General features: G+C 51.7%; 2 protein-coding genes across 5 annotated transcripts in view; one reads left to right on the forward strand and one right to left on the reverse strand.

The window, feature by feature from the left end:
• LOC119965783 (acyl-CoA dehydrogenase family member 11-like) overlaps positions 1-20,206 on the reverse strand; it is a 122,972-nt gene that overhangs the window by 53,479 nt on the left and 49,287 nt on the right.
• Positions 1-20,206, forward strand: part of LOC119965784 (atypical chemokine receptor 4-like) — a 39,144-nt gene that overhangs the window by 7,953 nt on the left and 10,985 nt on the right. The window contains exon 1 of one of the 4 annotated variants that reach the window (XM_038796607.1): positions 168-555. The exons of 1 other annotated variant lie outside the window; for it this stretch is intronic. The gene's annotated coding sequence lies outside the window, so the exon portion shown is untranslated. Of the gene's footprint in view, positions 1-167; positions 556-1,584; positions 1,658-15,728; positions 15,915-20,206 lie in introns of those variants that run through there. 2 more of the 4 variants (XM_038796609.1, XM_038796608.1) reach the window with 2 other exon arrangements.

Below are 20,206 nucleotides of genomic sequence, written 5' to 3' on the forward strand. Positions count from 1 at the left end.
CCATGCCGAGCTCAAAACCTGCAATGCTTTTCGCCTCTTGGGGACTTTTTCAACCCAGAGTCTCGCTCTTACAGCTCCCTCTGCCGTGCAATGTTAAAAAGCAGCAATTGTGTTAGCAAGGGAGAGGAGGGGGGGGGGGGGGGGGGCTCGATTCACCGGCTCTTAAGACAAATAGCTCTGTCATGGGAGCAAGGTCAAGGAACACAAACATCCACTAGGGTCGGCGGGGGAGGAAATGAACCGACAAAAAGAGGGCATTCCGAGGGACACACTGTATTGTGTGAAGCAACTACGAAACATGCTTCAGGCACAGCTGCTGCGAAGCCATTTCTCTGGTTGGTTGCCACTCCAGCAATTCTGAGAAGTGACAGGTTTCCCTGGAAACTTGCAATAAGACAGGGCAGCAGAGCTGAATCGCAGGATTCAAGTCTGGAACTTGCCGAGCGCGCAGTCTGAAGCAGGGACGGTGATTCTTTTAGAGGGGGTCGTGGGGAGGGGGAAAAGACCTCCTGACCAGATTTTATAAAAAGAAAGAGAGAGAAACCTACCAGACAAGTAAGTTATTTTCTTTCAGGGCTATTTCTAATTTAAGGGGCATTGGGAGAATAAAACTTCACAGAATTAAAAAGTGTATGTGTGTGACTTAGGGTTATTCTACTGAATATAATATTGTTGCAATTCTGTTCTCCATGTATGTTTTGTGCATCAACTGTAAAGTTTTAAGAAAGGCACAATTAGAAAGGAACCCTCTCCTCAATATTGTAAATAATGCTATTGATGTGAACAACAAAAGTAACTCCTTGAATAACAGAATTTTTAAGTTGGCGGTCTGTACTTCAGTGATGCCAAGGATCAGTATCTGGATTTCAGCTACTTAACAATCCGTGACAGTGACTTAGAAGAGAGCACCAAATGTAATGACACAGAGCTAGGTGGGAATGTAAGCTGTGAGGAGAGCACAAAGGTGCCGCAACGTTTTATAGTCAGTTAAGTCAGAGGGCAAGAGCATGGCAGATGGATGGGGCAAGTATGGAGTTATCCACTTTGGAAGGGAAGAGTAGAAAATGAGAATGCTGGTATACAGAGGGGGCTCAGCTATCCTTGCATATGGATCGTAGAAGTTAACAGGTATAGCAAGCAATCAGGAAAGCAAATGGTCTGTTCTTTATTGTGAGAGGATAGGATTGTAAGAGTGGATATATCTTACTGCAATTGTACAGGATGTGGGGTGAGACCATCCTTGAGGCATTATATATTATTTTGGACCCCTTACTAAACAAAATACATACTTGCTTCAGATGGAGTTCAACAAGGGTTCACTGGACTGATTACAGGCATGAGGGGACTGGCCCATGAGGAGAGATTGAGTGGACTAGTACTGAATTCACTGGAGTTTAGAAGAATGAGAGGCAACCTCAGCAGAACTTAACATTCTTAAAGGATTTGGCAAGGTGGATGTTTGAGGGATTGTTTCCCCTGGCTGAGGAGTAAGTAGAAGGGGTCAGCCATACAGTATAGAAATGTGGAGAAATGTCTTCACTCAGAAGGCTGTGGATCTTTCCAATTCTTTATCCCAGTGAGACATGGCTCAGTGCTAAATGCGTTCGAGACTGAGATCAAAAGATCTTCAGATACTGAAGGAATTAAGGGATATAAGGTTAGTACGAGAAGCTGGATTTGAGGCAGGCTATTGTTTAGGGCGGCATGGTGGCATAGTGGTTAGCGATGCTGCCTCACAGCACCATGGTTCAATTCTGGCCTCGGATGACTGTGTGGAGTTTGCACGTTCTCCCCATGTCTGCATGGGTTTCCTCCGGTTTCCTACCACAGTCCAAAGAGGAGCAGGTTTGGTGGATTGGCTACGCTAAATTGCTCCTTACAGTCAGAAAGGTTGGGTGGGGTTATGGGGTGGGGCGAAGGGGTAGGGCTAGTTGCAGAGATGGTCAGTGCAGACTCGATGGGCTGAATGGCCTCCTTTTGCACTGTAGCAATTCTATGTTTCTATGATGATGGAACAGGTTTGAAGGGCCGAATAGCCTGCTCCTGCATCTATGTCTTATGTTGTAAATACCCACAAGAATACGTATGATATACCTCTCATGAGTAATTGTAAATTCAGGCTTGTTGTAAATATTTCCTTGTGTTCAGTGGTGTCATTAACTCCATTTCCTTAAGTTCCACAGTGGACTCACACTACTGAACACTTACATGGTACTTATTAAACTGTTACATGACAGTAAATTCCATGTATAAAAAGGATATTATATCCTTCGCATGAGCCCTCTTTAGTGTCTCTCCAATCTTTCCTTAGGTGGATTGTTTAACGTTTAGTGAATGAGGTCAGAATGAAGTATTAAGCTGTTTATTTCATAGTGAGCCAGTGGAAATAGATTAAGGTCAACCCCATGTAATACAATCTGTTTTCAGTGTAATCTTCCTCAAATCAGTACGCTGCCTTGTTCGACTTTTAAAATATAGATTTAGAGTACCCAGGGCAGAATTCTCCTTCTCCGCTCCCCACGTGGCGTGGGAGGGCCTCCCGACATTTTTTATGGCGCCCCCAGCGATTCTCCGCCCCCCCCCCCCCCCCGGGCTCGGAAAAATCGGCACTTGCCGGTTTCACGGCGAGTCTCCGAGCCCGATGGGCCGTGCGGCCGGCCTTTCACGCCCGTTTCACCACAGCAGCAACCACACCTGGTCGCTGCATTCGTGAAACGGGCGCCATCTAGGGGACCAATTGGGACGGGAGCACTGCGACTGTGCTCGGGAGGGGACAGGCCCGTGATCGGTGCCCACCAGTCGTCGGGCCAGCGTCCAAAACGCACGCACTCATTCCCCTCCGCCGCCCGGCAAGATCAAGCCGCCACGTCTTGCCGGGCGGTGGTGGAGAAAGGCGGCACCGTGCATGCGCGGGTTCGTGCCGTCTGCGCGCTGATGTCATCCGCGCATACACGGGTTGGAACCGGCAACCCGCACATGCGCGGATCACATCAGAAAAGTGCCGTTTCCATGTCATTTCCAGCACGACAAGGTCGCGGCCGGGAACGCGGGGGCCCGCTCCTAGCCTCCCGAGTGGGGGTGAATTAGGTGCGGCGAGCGGGCCCCGAGGCCGTCGTGAAGCTCGGCCGATTTCACGACGGCCATCCCGATTTTTATCGGGAGCAGAGAATACCACCCCCAATCTTTTTTCCAATTAAGGACAATTTAGCGTGGCCAATCCACTTAGCCTGCTCATCTTTGGGTGGTGGGGGTGAAACCCACACAGACACGGGGAGAATGTTCAAACTACACACAGACAGTGACCCGGGGCCGAACCCGGGTCCTCAGTGCCATGAGGCAGCAGTGTTAACCACTGCACCACCCTGTCTTGTTCGACTTCAAACAATATTTTACCCTCTTGCATAGATTCTGAATCTGTGGCAAAGTCTGGCCTGAACAGCTTTGGTTTTAAACACGTGGCTTTCAGCATATCCCTATTTCATCTTACCACACTCACAGAGCCCTGAGCTGACGTCTGACAGAAACACACAGGACCAAAAGTGCAGCTCATTAGCATGGCGGCATAGTGGTTAGCACTGCAGCCTCACACCGCCAGGGACCCGGGTTCATGTCCAGCCTCAGGTCTCTGTCTGTGCGGTGTCTGCACGTTCTGCCTGTGTCTGCGTGGGTTTCCTCCGGGTGCTCCGGTTTCCTCCCACAGTCCAAAGCTGTGCAGGCTAGGTGGATTGGCCAAGCTAAATTGTCCCTTAATGTCCAAAGATGTGGGGGTTAACTGGGGCTGCGGGGATGGAGTGGGATGTGGGCCTAGATAGGGTGTTCTTTCAGAGGGTCAGTGCAGACTCGATGGGCCAAATGGTCTCTTTCTCCACTGCAGGGATTCTGTCGATTTCACCTCGGTGTAGGGTGTAATGATGCACTTTCACAGACTTCATTTGAAACACTAAAGGATTTATTGATAAGGATTGTACAGCAGCCACACGGCTGCACCTGGTCCCCTATCTGTCCCCTGCCTCAGAGAGGCCTCCACCCCTCCCTCCTGGGGTGATTACCCCACTCTGAGCCCCCACTGCTCACCACTCGCCAAGCCAGGTGACCCTTACGCTGCTCCATTGCTCTTAATGGGTTTCTTTTCAAAAGTCTGTGCACTTTATATTACATTGCTTTAAATCTCAACATTTAAATAAATCGCTTCTGCAAATTTGTTTGTGGAATTATACCCAAACAAATCATAAAGAGTGACTATAACATCCTGTGTGTGAAGTACATTTAGCTAAATCAGCTAAACGCTGACTTCGATGTGGCACAGAATTATTGTTGGCATTTCACCCCAGGATGCCATTATCACAAACGGAAAATGTTAGAAGATCAGGGGCTGGATTCTCCGTTCTGGAGACTAAGGGCTGGATTCTCCGCCGTCGGGATTTTCCGTTTTGCCGGCTGCCCGGGGGGTTTCGCCACAGGCGTGGGGCTAGAATTCCGCCCTCAGTACTGCTGCAATGGGGAATCGCTACTGGTCTCCGCTGACGCTAGGAATGGTGCCTCGGGTGCGATTCCCTCTCCTTAACCGTGCTAATTTACACATGGAGGTGTGCTCGCCCGATTAAATCGGAATCCCGGTATCGGGCCGCCTTCTTGAGCAGGCGGCCCGATATCGAGGTCCACACCCCCCCTCCCCCCCACACACAATGCAACCCCCCCCGCCCCGCCCACAACACGGGACCTTGCTGGCCGCTATTACGAGAGGTTTTTGAGTACAGAAGTAAGGGATGCCTTACTGGAATTATATAGAGCCTTGGTGAGACCGCACCTGGAGCAGTGTGTGCAGTTTTGGCCTCCTTACCTCAGGAGGATATACTTGCCAGAGAGGGCGTGCAGCAACGATCCACCGGGCTAATTGCTGGGTTGGAAGGATTGTCCGATGGGAAAAGATTAAATAGGCTGGGCCTTTATTCTCCCAGCTCGGAAGAATGAGAGATGATCCCATTTAAACATACGCAATTCTGAGAAGGATGGACAGGGTCAATGCACCAAGGATGTATCCCCCCGGCTGGGGGGTCCAGAACCAGGCGAACACAGTCATAGAATAAGGGGCAGGTCATTTAGAGCGGAGTGAAGAAGAATCTCTTTACTCTGAGGGTGGTGAATGTTTGCAATTCTCTACCCCGGAGCTCTGGGGAAGCTCAGTGATTGAGTATGTCAGGGGGTCAGGGACCCCTGGGTGGCCGGGCTCTGCGCAGAGTGGTACCCTGGCCAACCTCGGAGCCATCTGGCACCCTGGCAGTGTCACCTGGTGACTGGGTGGCATTTTGCCCATACAGGGGATTGGACACGGGGGTACCCTGCCCTTATTAGGTGGGGTGTGGGAGAGCTCGATGACCCCTTTATTGGGCTGTTAGGGGGAATCCGGGAGTCATGATGCGGGGTCTAGGGATGGGGGGGAAAGACATTTAAAAATGGCGTCCCGACCGCTTCCTGCCCTGATGAGCGGAGTTCAGAAACACCCAGCTGTGCGCGCCCGACACGGGACTCATTTCCGTTAAATCGCGTCCCTGGTCTGTGAGAATCCACTTCTGTACAAGCCTTTGTACTGAACAAATCAGTAGATGTCCTGTAGAATTCAGTATGATTTAACATGGTTCTGTAAAGCGAGACTTTGGCTGCCCCACCAGGTTTCATATGGCGTGGAATTTGGTGCTTCGATTTTACCTGGCACGCTCCAATTCCTTCCAGGCTGACTGATTTTTTTTCTTCAAGGAACTGGAATCAACTGAGAATTTTCCAACACAGACGTGCCCAGTTGGCATAGTTTCTGTGTCAGTTTATAATTACAGAACTGCAGGTTGTTATTGGGCAGCACGGTAGCACAGTGGTTAGCACGGTTGCTTCACAGCACCAGGGTCCCAGGTACGATTCCCCGCTGGGTCACTGTCTGTGCGGAGTCTGCACGTCCTCCCCGTGTGTCTGCGTGGGTTTCCTCCGGGTGCTCCGGTTTCCTCCCACAGTCCAAAGATGTGCTGGTTAGGTGGTTTGGCCATGATAAATTTTCACTTAGTGTCCAAAAAGGTTAGGTAGGGTCACGGGGATAGGGTGGAGGAGCTTAAGTGGGGTGCTCTTTCCAAGGGCCGGTGTCGACTCGATGGGCCGAATGGCCTCCTTCTGCACTGTAAATTCTATGTTCTATGTACCCACCAGTGTTGCAATTTTGTGCTGAAGTCGTACTCAGGGCAGATCTGGACTGGCAGTCCCCGTGCAGTATCGAGGGAGCGCCACACTGCCAGAGGATCGGTCTGTCAGATGAGCCATTAAACTGAGGCCCAATCTGCCTGCACGGGTAGAGGTAATAGATCCCATTGCCATTATTTCACAAGGAATTATTCCCTCGGCACCCTGGCCAGTACTTGTCCTTCAATCAATATCACAGAAACAGTTCCTCTGGTCATCATATTGCCGTGTGGGAGCTTGCTGTGTGCAAATTGGCTGCTGCGTTTCCTGCAGTACAACAGCGACTACACTTCAAAAGTCCTTCATTGGCTGTGAAGCACTTTGGGGTGGCTGGTGGTTGTAAAAGGTGCTGCATAAATGTAAACGGTAGATCTAGTGGGGCAGTGAGTAGCAAACCTACCTCTAAGCCAGAAGCTCTGGATTCAAGTCCCATTCTGAAACTTGATGGCCAAGAAAGGTGTGCTAATAATGTGGTGAAACAGGTTGACTATCCACCCCGATATCTTTCCAATAGCTCTATGAGAGGCGATAAGAGTGGGAGAGTTTCCTGGTCAGAACCCCACATGTGGTAGCTGCAACGCAACAGTATCCCCATGTAAAAGGCACCAGGTTCTTGCCACGGCTCTACTGTGCGTGACAAGCATCCTCCTCGTTCAAAGGAAGCTATAAGAAGGAAAAAGCAGCTCATTGCTTTTCATGTAAACTACTAGCAGCACTCAGACAACTTTGGATGTGATTTTCCGACTACGTCCCGCTGAAATTGGGACGGGACTTGGCCTGCAGATCCCGCAAAGAGGCCTCTTCCCTGATTCCCGACGGTCGTTACGCCCCGCGTGATGTAACGAGATCTCACGAGACATTGCGATCTGAATCCTGCCCATTTTGGGCGGATTCCAGGCTTGCATAGAGCTCACTTATCTCTGCCGAGGCCAGATCTAACCCCCCCCCCCCCCCCCTCCCCTCCCTCGGATCTACCGGCCATGCCGAGGAGACCCCAGCCAGGGGCCACTGAACACTGGTCCCATAAACGGGGACCAGGCAGAAAGGCACTTGGGGGGGAGGGGTCTCCCCCAGGCGATCGGAGGCCCCTGGGTGGTTGGCCTCTGGGCAGGGTGGCACCCCGACACTGCTGATGCCACTCAGGCACCGCCAGGCTGTCATCATGGCAGTGCCACCTGGGCACCCTGGCAGTGCCACATGGGTGCCAGGCTCGCAGTGCCAAGGGGGGGCATTTCCTGCTAAGGCCCAACAAAAATAAGAGAGTTCCATTAGTGCCGGGAACGACCCCGCTACGCCCTCCCAAAATGGGACTCTGTTTTCTTTTCAATATATCACATAAATTGCTTTTTGTTTCTGGGTCCCGTTTTGTTCCCTTTATCATTTTGTGGGGTGTGGGCATCTTGTTCCCATTTCTAATTGCACTTGAACTGAGTGGCTTGCTCAGTCATTTCAGAGAGCAGTTAAGAGCCAACTATATAGTTTAGTCATGGGTAGGCCAGACCAGGTGAGGATGGCAGATTTCCTTCCCTAAAGAACATTAGTGAACCAGATGGGTCTTTACAACATTCGATGGTCACCATTACTAAGATTTATTTATAATGTAAATTCCACCAGCTGCCGTGGTGGGATTTGAACCCATTTTCCCGGTGAATTTGCCTGGGCTTCTAGATTACTGGTTTACGAGTTCATAAGCTCATAAGGTACAGGAGCAGAATTAGGCCATTTGGCCCATCGTGTCTATTCTGCCATTCAATCATGGCTGATCTCATCCTGGACTTAACTCCACCATAACCCTTCAATCCATTACCAATTAAAAATCTGTCCAACTCCTCCTTAAATGTCCCAGCATCCACCGCACTCTGGGGTAGCGAATTCTACAAACGGTACAATAATATTACAACCATCCCACCATTTCCCCCTAATCAATCCACTAAAAACAATGGGGCAACCAGATGGAGCACATTTTATAATAATAATAATCTTTATTGTCACAAGCAGGCTTACATTAACACGGCAATGAAGTTACTGCGAAAAGCCCCTAGTCACCACACTCCGGCGCCTGTTTGGGTACAGAGAGGGAGAATTCAGAATGTCCAAATTACCTAACAGCATGTCTTTCGGGACTTATGGGAGGAAACCGGAGCACCCGGAGGAAACCCACGCAGGCACGAGGAGACACCAGGACCCTGGCGCTGTGAAGCGTCCCGCCATCCCAGGAATCAGTCTTGTAAACCTTTGCTGCACTCCCTCCATAGCAAGAACAACCTTCCTCGGGTCAGCCCTGCCTGACTCACTGGTACGTCTGTGTGTACAACACATGACACAAAAACATTTTCTTTTTCTCTGTGTTCAACCTTCTCACGCCCCAGTTTATGGGAACTGGGTGTGATGATTCTTAGAAACTCAGAGGAGTCTTGAAAGCTTGCGATGCTCAGCAATTTCAGAATGCTTTACAGTCAATAACACGAGCCTGGCGCACTGTGCTTTCCCATAGCTTCAGAGGAAGGATTTTGCAATTCTTCCAACTCTCGAGATACCCTCTGCCCAGCACACAGTACAATTAAAATATTTTTTTCGACAAGTGAGCTGATGTAGACTAGAACTAAGAAAATTAATAGGCAGCACGGTAGCACAGTGGTTAGCGCTGTTGCTTCACAGCTCCAGTGTCACAGGTTTGAGTCCCAGCTTGGGTTACTGCCTGTGCGGAGTCTGCACGTTCTCCCTGTGTCTGCGTGGGTTTCCTCCGGGTGCTCCGGTTTCCTCCCACAAGTCCCAAAGATGTCCTTGTTAGGATTGGATTGGATTTGTTTATTGTCACGTGTACTGAGGTACAGTGAAAAGTATTTTTCTGCGAGCAGCTCAACAGATCATTAAGTACATGGGAAGAAAAGGGAATCAAAGAAAATACATAATAGGGCAACACAAGATATACAATGTAACTATATAAGCACTGGCATCGGATGTTGCTGGCATTGAGGGAGAGATTATTGTCGCTACACCACTCCATTAGGTTCTCTATCTCCCTCCTGTATTCTGACTCGTCGTTATTCGAGATCGAGGTAATTTGTACATTCTGAAAACTTCCTCTGTGCACCCGAACAGGCACCGGAATGTGGTGACTAGGGGCTTTTCACAGTAACTTAATTGCAGTGTTAATGTAAGCCTACTTGTGACAATAATAAAGATTATTATATGAGGAGTAAATCAGTTAGGATTATATTCATTGGAGTTTAGAAGAGTGAGAGGGGGCATCTCAGAAATTTATAAAATTCTAACAGGATTAGACAGGGTAGATTCAGAAAGAATGTTCCCGATGGTGGGGGAGTCCAGAACTAGAGGTCATAGTTTGAGAATAAGGACTTTTAGAACTGAGGTGAGGAGAAATTTCTTCACCCAGGGAGTGGTGAATCTGTGGAATTCACTACCACAAAAAAGTAGTTGAGACCAAAACATTGTGTAATTATATAGCTCTTGGGGCTAAAAGGATCAAGGGATATGGGGAAGGAAGGTGGGATCAGGGTATTGAACATGATCATAATGAATGACGGAGTAGGCTCGAAGGGCCGAATGGCCTACACCTGCTTCTATTTTACATGTATGTTTCAATATATGAAACACTAAGGATAATTTCTATTGCAGTATTTCTGCTACATTGGATACTTAGGGAGCAAAATTAAATCCTTCTGTGCCTTTTTTGAGCACAAAATGCAGACAAAAAACACCAATTTTGTGAGTCTACGTCTCATGCAAGATGGTGGCAGAAGTACGTGTGATGTCAATTCTGGCTTGTCAACATGTAGGTGTCCCTGGCGGCTGCCTGCATGGGGCAGAAGTCCCCTTGCATTGAGGATCCTAAAACCTGTTCATAAATATGCCTCCCCCCCCCCCCACTCCCCAATCCAGAAGGGCTGAGCACAGCCTCCGCTCAGTCTGTCAGCTTTCTGTGTACCCACGGTCACCAAAGGGACAGCAGGAGAACGTCAACAAAACATTAACTTGTTTCTGTTTCGAAGTACCTTCTTTTTTGCATCGCAAGACTACAGGTCGCTGGACCGCCCACCCCCACCCCACTCCCCCAACATTCTCGCCTCGTCGCCTCCCCAGGGTGTGGCTGCCAGCCGCCAAGATCATAACCAACCCAAATTGGTGTGCCGGGCCGGGCCGGGGGAAGCTACCTCTTGTGTGCCCATTTGGCATCTGCAGCTCTGCCCGATTTGGGACGGTCTCGGGATTCTGCCTCGTGCATTGAGGGCCCAAGAAAACGGGCCCAAACCAATTTCTCCCTCATTCTTCCACCTTGGACTCCAGATTGTAGCCATTTATCAGGACTGTAAACTCCAGCCTTTTCAAAACACTCAGCAGCAACGAAAGAGACGGAAAGCCAGTGAGTGAAACACTTACAGTAAGAGGAAAGGACAAAAGATTCATTCACTGTGGCCTAACTAATTGAAAATCAAGGAAAGCTGTAACAATGGAAGACAATGCAACAAGTTCTTATCTGTTCACCCTCCACACAAGCTGATTGTGCCAAATTCCTCCAGGAAATTGGAGTTGTACAAATGGTGTTGAAGCAGGTTTAGCGGCAAAGCCTTTAAAAAGACATATTCCCAAAGGAGTGTTCCTCCCGGCTTGGATACTGAATGCAGCTTCAAACATGGTGAATGAATAATTCATTTCTCATTTCCAAGCTTTAGGATTGTTCTGGAGATTCCATACTCCGAGATTTAATTACCTTGTAATTAATGTACGATCTAACCAAGGAAACACTTATTCGGTCCAGATTGGTGAGTTGGGGCGAGACGTTTGTCTCTGGCGGTGGAGTGGTATGGGGTGTGAGAGGTTTAAGGCCGTTCGCTCTTTCCAATCCCAAAACCAGTGTAAGAAGCTTCAGCAGTGATTCTCTCCCACAGCCAATAACCGTTTCACATTCCCTCAGTGGGGCCACTTGAAATACTATTGTGATGAATGTTATCAGTAGCTGCTGTAACGGTACCTTACCTTTAATGCATTGGCCCTTTAAGACCGGGCTTGGAACCCTGGGGGACTCCGCCTCTGGCTCCGCCCCCAGGAAACGGTATATAAGATGAGGCTCACTCGGCTGCATGTGATGAGCACACTTCTCGGCTGCTGTTCAGTTCTCAGATGATTAAAGCCTTTGAATTACCTATCTTCTCTCCTGTGTCGTAATTGAGGGTATCTCAACTATCCTGAGGGATGTTTTTGGAGATGTGTTACGCAGCCATATCGCAGCAATAAGTCAGGACCTTCGCAGGAGACAGTCAGAAGGAGAGAGACTCGTCCATCGACCGGACAAGTGCAGTCTAAGCCGAGCATGGGATCGGCGTGGGCCGAGTCAAATTGCATTTGCTTAGTCTGTCAAAGTTGCTGAGTAAGAATCTGGGTCAACCCCAAGATTTGCAATGCGAAGCTCACTTGTTTTGTTTGATGAGCCGCCTCCACCAGCACTGTGGGCCAAGATTCATGGAATAATGATCAGGTGGTAACCGGGTGACAGCCTCTCGCCCCTCTCTACACCAGGGATGCCAACTACGGCCAATGTCTGAGCTACGGCTACAACGCTGACCAGCTATCAATACTGGGATCTTCCTGCACGCGCTAGCTCGCTCCCACATTGGTCTGCGGGGGTTAGACATTGCCTGCAACCACCTCTCCCCCAACCCCGTGAAATAGGTTCTCCTCGTGCCTCCATTGATTCTTCTGTCAATTACCTTAAATCCGGGCCCTCTCATTAATGGCCTTTCCACCAAGGGGCACAGTTTTTCGCCCTATCTGTGCTGCCAGGTCCCTCATGATTTTGAATATCTCGGCCGCTAAAAATCCTGGTGTTCCTGAGCCTCACCTGGCCAGGCGCCTGCTTGCCGACAAGTGGGTTTGGCAATGTGGAGTTAAAAGTTGCCTCCCAAGACCCGAATATTTAAATATTAATGAGGTCTCTCTGCTTGCAGCAGGCAGTGCAACACTGTCAGAAACACCGGCAGTTGTCACGGCAGCAGGCAGGAGTGTGTGGCGAAGGCAGCGGGCAGGAGTGTGTGGCGAAGGCAGCGGGCAGGAGTGTGTGGCGAAGGCAGCAGGCAGGAGTGTGTGGCGAAGGCAGCAGGCAGGAGTGTATGGCGAAGGCAGCGGGCAGGAGTGTGTGGCGAAGGCAGGAGTGTGTGGCGAAGGCAGCGGGCAGGAGTGTGTGGCGAAGGCAGCGGGCAGGAGTGTGTGGCGAAGGCAGCGGGCAGGAGTGTGTGGCGAAGGCAGCGGGCAGGAGTGTGTGGCGAAGGCAGCGGGCAGGAGTGTGTGGCGAAGGCAGCAGGCAGGAGTGTATGGCGAAGGCAGCGGGCAGGAGTGTGTGGCGAAGGCAGGAGTATGTGGCGAAGGCAGCGGGCAGGAGTGTGTGGCGAAGGCAGCGGGCAGGAGTGTGTGGCGAAGGCAGCGGGCAGGAGTGTGTGGCGAAGGCAGCGGGCAGGAGTGTGTGGCCAAGGCAGGAGTGTGTGGCGAAGGCAGCGGGCAGGAGTGTGTGGCGAAGGCAGCGGGCAGGAGTGTGTGGCGAAGGCAGCGGGCAGGAGTGTGTGGCGAAGGCAGCAGGCAGGAGTATGTGGCGAAGGCAGCGGGCAGGAGTGTGTGGCGAAGGCAGCGGGCAGGAGTGTGTGGCGAAGGCAGCGGGCAGGAGTGTGTGGCCAAGGCAGGAGTGTGTGGCGAAGGCAGCGGGCAGGAGTGTGTGGCGAAGGCAGCGGGCAGGAGTGTGTGGCGAAGGCAGCGGGCAGGAGTGTATGGCGAAGGCAGCGGGCAGGAGTGTATGGCGAAGGCAGCGGGCAGGAGTGTGTGGCGAAGGCAGGAGTATGTGGCGAAGGCAGCGGGCAGGAGTGTATGGCGAAGGCAGCGGGCAGGAGTGTGTGGCGAAGGCAGGAGTGTATGGCGAAGGCAGCGGGCAGGAGTGTGTGGCCAAGGCAGGAGTATGTGGCGAAGGCAGCGGGCAGGAGTGTGTGGCGAAGGCAGCGGGCAGGAGTGTGTGGCGAAGGCAGCGGGCAGGAGTGTGTGGCCAAGGCAGCGGGCAGGAGTGTGTGGCCAAGGCAGGAGTGTGTGGCCAAGGCAGGAGTGTGTGGCGAAGGCAGCGGGCAGGAGTGTGTGGCCAAGGCAGCGGGCAGGAGTGTGTGGCCAAGGCAGGAGTGTGTGGCGAAGGCAGCGGGCAGGAGTGTGTGGCCAAGGCAGGAGTGTGTGGCGAAGGCAGCGGGCAGGAGTGTGTGGCCAAGGCAGGAGTGTATGGCGAAGGCAGCGGGCAGGAGTGTGTGGCCAAGGCAGGAGTGTGTGGCGAAGGCAGCGGGCAGGAGTGTGTGGCCAAGGCAGGAGTGTGTGGCGAAGGCAGCGGGCAGGAGTGTGTGGCCAAGGCAGGAGTGTGTGGCGAAGGCAGCGGGCAGGAGTGTGTGGCGAAGGCAGCGGGCAGGAGTGTGTGGCGAAGGCAGCGGGCAGGAGTGTGTGGCGAAGGCAGCGGGCAGGAGTGTGTGGCGAAGGCAGCGGGCAGGAGTGTGTGGCGAAGGCAGCGGGCAGGAGTGTGTGGCGAAGGCAGCGGGCAGGAGTGTATGGCGAAGGCAGCGGGCAGGAGTGTGTGGCGAAGGCAGCGGGCAGGAGTGTGTGGCGAAGGCAGCGGGCAGGAGTGTATGGCGAAGGCAGCGGGCAGGAGTGTGTGGCGAAGGCAGCGGGCAGGAGTGTGTGGCGAAGGCAGCGGGCAGGAGTGTATGGCGAAGGCAGCGGGCAGGAGTGTGTGGCCAAGGCAGGAGTGTGTGGCGAAGGCAGCGGGCAGGAGTGTGTGGCCAAGGCAGGAGTGTGTGGCGAAGGCAGCGGGCAGGAGTGTGTGGCCAAGGCAGGAGTGTGTGGCGAAGGCAGCGGGCAGGAGTGTGTGGCCAAGGCAGGAGTGTATGGCGAAGGCAGCGGGCAGGAGTGTGTGGCCAAGGCAGGAGTGTGTGGCGAAGGCAGCGGGCAGGAGTGTATGGCCAAGGCAGGAGTGTGTGGCGAAGGCAGCGGGCAGGAGTGTGTGGCCAAGGCAGGAGTGTATGGCGAAGGCAGCGGGCAGGAGTGTATGGCGAAGGCAGCGGGCAGGAGTGTATGGCGAAGGCAGCGGGCAGGAGTGTGTGGCCAAGGCAGGAGTGTGTGGCGAAGGCAGCGGGCAGGAGTGTATGGCCAAGGCAGGAGTGTGTGGCGAAGGCAGCGGGCAGGAGTGTGTGGCCAAGGCAGGAGTGTGTGGCGAAGGCAGCGGGCAGGAGTGTGTGGCCAAGGCAGGAGTGTATGGCGAAGGCAGCGGGCAGGAGTGTATGGCGAAGGCAGCGGGCAGGAGTGTATGGCGAAGGCAGCGGGCAGGAGTGTGTGGCCAAGGCAGGAGTATGTGGCGAAGGCAGCAGGCAGGAGTGTGTGGCCAAGGCAGGAGTGTGTGGCGAAGGCAGCGGGCAGGAGTGTGTGGCCAAGGCAGGAGTGTGTGGCGAAGGCAGCGGGCAGGAGTGTGTGGCCAAGGCAGGAGTGTGTGGCGAAGGCAGCGGGCAGGAGTGTGTGGCCAAGGCAGGAGTGTGTGGCGAAGGCAGCGGGCAGGAGTGTGTGGCCAAGGCAGGAGTGTGTGGCGAAGGCAGCGGGCAGGAGTGTGTGGCCAAGGCAGGAGTGTGTGGCGAAGGCAGCGGGCAGGAGTGTGTGGCCAAGGCAGGAGTGTGTGGCGAAGGCAGCGGGCAGGAGTGTGTGGCCAAGGCAGGAGTATGTGGCGAAGGCAGCGGGCAGGAGTGTATGGCGAAGGCAGCGGGCAGGAGTGTGTGGCCAAGGCAGGAGTGTGTGGCGAAGGCAGCGGGCAGGAGTGTGTGGCGAAGGCAGCGGGCAGGAGTGTGTGGCGAAGGCAGCGGGCAGGAGTGTGTGGCGAAGGCAGCGGGCAGGAGTGTGTGGCCAAGGCAGCGGGCAGGAGTGTGTGGCGAAGGCAGCAGGAAGCGCCCAGCCACCATTTTAACACACTCCTGTTTGGGATGTCCAGGGTTAAATTCGGGGCCCGTGGAACTTGCACAAGAGGAGACTTAAAACGTGACATTCCGCAACCAACTCCCCCCAAGGCCGGCGCTCAAGGAAATGTTTACGCTGCAATTTTTGACAGCATTTTCTAAACAACAGATTATCTGCTCATTCAAGCAATGGTTTTATTACATCACTAATCATTATCCAAGTAGCCATCTCCTCGCACCATCGCAAAAGCTCCGATAAGCAGCAACCAGGATAAATTACTCCGTGTGGTGTCGGGTGACTGCTCAAGAGGAGCGGCAACCAACATTTTCACTGAAGGTTTAATGTTAACGTTGATTGTTTCTCTCTCTCTGTAGGTAGCAGATCGTTTTATTCCCTTTTCCAATGGCTGGCATTTGATTCACTCATCTAAGCGGTAGCTGGGCCTACAAGCGTGGGGTCAAATTCAACTTCATCTGTGAACCACAAATACAGTCTTTTCCCACCCCTATCCAACAATCTGAAGGTCAGCTTGCCCAGCCGCCAGCCACTGTTGTTGAATAGCTTCAAAGGAAAGTGACACACCCCAAAAAAAAACCTGCCGGCCCACAAAAAGTACAATTGAGAGGGAGCAGAAAAGATTCCTGGGAACGGTTCCAGGGATGAGGGACTTCAGTTCGATAGGTAGATTGGAGGGGTTTGGACTGTTCCTTCTGGAGAACGTAAGACTGAGAGGATATTTGATAGAGGTATTCAAAAATCACGGAGATCGATACATTGCAGAAATGAAAATGAAAATCGCTTATTGTCACGAGTAGGCTTCAATGAAGTTACTGTGAAAAGCCCCTAGTCGCCACATTCTGGCGCCTGTCCGGGGAGGCTGGTACGGGAATCGAACCGTGCTGCTGGCCTGCTTGGTCTGCTTTAAAAGCCAGCGATTTAGCCCATCGGGGCTGCACTGGCTTCTCTGAAGGAGGATTCTAGCTCATCCCACTCCCCTGCCTCATCCCCGTAACCCTGCACGTTCTTTCTTTGCAGACACCAACTCAATTTACCCTCGCAATACCAAATCATGAGCAGTCCGGAGATAGAGTGAAGCTGGTCCCATTGTGACAGGATTGTGACCGAGACAGCATGGGTTTAAAGTAATTGGCCAAAGAATCAATGGGGACATGAGGAGAAACGTCCTTCGCACAGGGAGTGGTTGAGGTTTGGAAGGTGCTGCCTGAGAGAGGGTGGTGGAGGCAGATTCAATCGAGGCGTTTGACTGGATTATTGTCTGACAAGGAAGGCAGAGCAGGGTTGCGACGAGAAGGTGGGAGAGAGTGTCACTCGGGTAATTGTTCATTTGGAGAGCTGGCACAGGGGTGATGCGCCGAATGGCCTCCTTCTGTGCTGTAACAATTCTCTGATACCTGGAACTGCAAGCACCAACGTTCCCAAAACATCCACTAAAAATGGGTTCCAACTCCTGCATGTTTGAGTTTTTGCTGAAAAGAACGGTTTGTTTTTGTTTCGTCATGGTATTTGGGCATCGCTGACCGCACCAGCATTCACTGCCCATCCTTACTTACCCTTGAGAAGGCGGTGGTGAACTGCCTTCTTGAACCGCTGCAGTCCATGTGGTGTGGGGAGGGGGGGGGGGGGGGGGGGGAGATTCTGGGATTTTCATACAGCGACAGTGAGGTTTAATGGATAAACTTTCCCACAAGAAACAAAATAGATTCCGGACTCCGAAACAACAAGAACAGAAGGCTCTGTAAAAGCTCAGAAGGGTTGCCAGCGTCTGTGAGGGGAGAAACGGAGTTCACGTTTCCAGTCCACAGGCTCTCAGTCTGACCTGAAAGGAGGGAGAATGTGTTCGAGCTGGAGAAAATTACCAACAAAATGTGGCAACTTTAGGAACAAAAGGTGCGAGGGGGGGGGGGGGGGGGGGGGGGGGGGGGGGGAGGGGGGGTTTGAACTGAGGCAATAAACGTATGGAATATTTAAAAACAGGGAAGAAAGGTCGGGGTTTAAGATGGAGGAGAAAGGTCAAATAAAGTTGCCGAACTCAAAAGAGTCCCGGGGGCTGCAACGTGCCCAGCCGGAAGATCAGCTGTTACCTCTCCAGCTCGCGATGGGCTTCACTGGAGCGTTGCAGCCGGCCATGTGGGCGTGAGAGCAAGGTGCTGAGTCGAAAGTGGCAAGAGGCAGGAAGGCTGGGGTCACGCTTTCTGAGCTTTGACGCAAATTGCTTTCCTGCTCCCCCCCCCCCACCCCCCCCGCAAAAAGAGACACCGATTGCGGCACCGTTTCTGACCCCTTGCTTTGGGCTTTGTCTAAAGCGCAAGCAAGTCCACTAGTCCTGCGAAGATAATGCATTCAGTGCAGTCTTCCCAAAACGGAATTGACAATAAATGCTCCCCCCCACACACCCCTCCCTCCTCTCCAGAAGGTGAAGACTCATAGTAGATCACGGCTGTAACCTCCCACCGTTCACCAGTGGGCTGTTTCTTCATGAGTTGGGGGAAGGGGGGGGGGGGGGGAAAGAGTCCTGGCACCATGGGACTTTCAGGAATGTGAACACTGGCTGATTTATCCCCATTGCCCAGAAAACAACGAGCCCAGTTCCATCATGCATGGTCATTCAACACCACACCATGGTGCCACGGTCAGAGGGTATTAATACCCGAAGGTGGGCATTTTGAAAAAAATGAAATGAAAATCGCTTATTGTCACGAGTAGGCTTCAATGAAGTTACTGTGAAAAGCCCCTAGTCGCCACATTCCGGCGCCTGTCCGGGGAGGCTGGTACGGGAATCGAACCGTGCTGCTGGCCTGCTTGGTCTGCTTTAAAAGCCAGCTATTTAGCCTGGTGAGCTAAACCAGCCCCTTGCATGCGCCCGTCAATCATTAATATTATTAAATTGGAATCCAACGGAGGGAACAGCTGAACCATTCCGCCACTGCCCCGCTTCCAATCAAAGTGACTGGAACAAAAAGTTCCAGCGCTCTCCAGCGTCGGAACCAGCCATGAATATCCCACGAAATGCCCTCTAGATATCTGGGAACTGCGAAGAATGATGCCGACACAAGTCCTGCCATGTCCAGAGGTTTAATTCCTTAGCAGTGGAATGCTGCCCATTTTTGGAGGGAAGACAGTGCACCGATCCTGGGCAACATGCGAGCAAGAAGTCAGGGTCGGCCATTCGGCCCCTCAAGCTTGCTCCCCCATTTTCTAAGACCATGGCCGATCTGATTGTGGTCTCAACTTTATTTTCCCGTCTTCCCTCATGACCCTTTGACTCCCTGGTCAATCAAGAACCTATCAAACTCAACCATAAAAACATTCAAAGACCCAGGGCCCACCGATCTCTGGGAGAGAAGATGTCCACAGAACAACAAACCTCAGAGAAAGTACTTCACCTCATCTCTGCCTTAGATGGGAGATCCCTAAATTTGTAAACGGTGTCCCGTAATTCTAGTCTCTCCCACAAGGGGAAACAATCTTTCAGCATCCACCCTATCAGCATCTTGTGATTGTGCCCTTACGGTCGGCTGCTCTGGGAACTCGCCAAGACTGTATTGTTCTGAGTAAACATTTGCTCTTTTAGTCCAGGGCGACATGGTAGCACAGTGGGTAGCACTTTTGCTTCACAACGCCAGGGTCCCAGGTTCGATTCCCGGCTTGGGTCACTGTCTGTGTGGAGTCTGCACGTTCTCCCCGTGTCTGCGTGGGGTTTCCTCCGGGCGCTCCGGTTTCCTCCCACAAGTCCCGAAAGACGTGCTGTTAGATTTGGACATTCTGAATTCTCCCTCTGTGTGCCTGAACAGGTGCCAGAATGTGGAGACTAGGGGCTTTTCACAGTAACTTCACTGCAGTGTTAATGCAAGCCTACTTGCGACAATTATTATTATTAAAAGTGGAGGTAACCATTGACAGTTAAACAATTGGTGCATTGTTATGTCTCACCGAATGGAAATAGGAACTTCACAACTATTTAACGAGTGCATCTCATGTGCTAAGCATTACAGCTATGGGGTAAACTATTTCACTGTAACGCACACTAAAAATCACTGAACTGACGAGAGTTTCCACTCTTACGCTGTTAGTCCCTCAGCAAAACCCCTTGAAAAAGTTACATTTTGTTGAACAAAGTGAAGCATGCTTTTTAGCACCTGATTTAACTTCACCATTACTGCTGAGCACCCTCACTGGCCCCCAAAAAAAGTAATCTTACTTTTGAGTGCCACATTTCTTCATTGTGATTTTAAAAATCTACTTATTTTTGAAACAATGTGTTTTTAGTTTCTACCTTAATCGGAGGTCTATGTCCCAGTCTCGCTATCAGCCAAATTTAAATCGAAAGCAGGTGTTAGTGAGGCCACACCTGGAGTATTGTGTTCAGTTTTGGTCTCCTTACTTGAGAAAGGACGTACTGGCACTGGAGGGTGTGCAGAGGAGATTCACTAATCCCAGAGCTGAAGGGGTTGGATTACGAGGAGAGGTTGAGTAGACTGGGACTGTACTCGTTGGAATTTAGAAGGATGAGGGGGGATCTTATAGAAACATTTAAAATTATGAAGGGAATAGATAGGATAGATGCGGGCAGGTTGTTTCCACTGGCGGGTGAAAGCAGAACTAGGGGACATAGCCTCAAAATAAGGGGAAGTAGATTTAGTACTGAGTTTAGGAGGAACTTCTTCACCCAAAGGGTTGTGAATCTATGGAATTCCTTACCCAGTGAAGCAGTTGAGGCTCCTTCATTAAATGTTTTTAAGGTAAAGATAGATAGTTTTTTGAAGAATAAAGGGATTAAGGGTTATGGTGTTCGGGCTGGAAAGTGGAGCTGAGTCCTCAAAATCTCACTGAATGGCGGAGCAGGCTCGAGGGGCCAGATGGCCTACTCCTGCTCCTAGTTCTTATGTTCTTATGAAAGCGAAGCTTGATCACTGCATTTTACTGCCCGCTTGGCTGTCTGTGAGAATTCCTCAGTGTGATTGGCTGTTTACTCTGCTTGCTGACATCACTG

The sequence above is a fragment of the Scyliorhinus canicula genome, chromosome 5 (assembly GCF_902713615.1).
Source record: "Scyliorhinus canicula chromosome 5, sScyCan1.1, whole genome shotgun sequence".
NCBI lineage: Eukaryota > Metazoa > Chordata > Chondrichthyes > Carcharhiniformes > Scyliorhinidae > Scyliorhinus > Scyliorhinus canicula.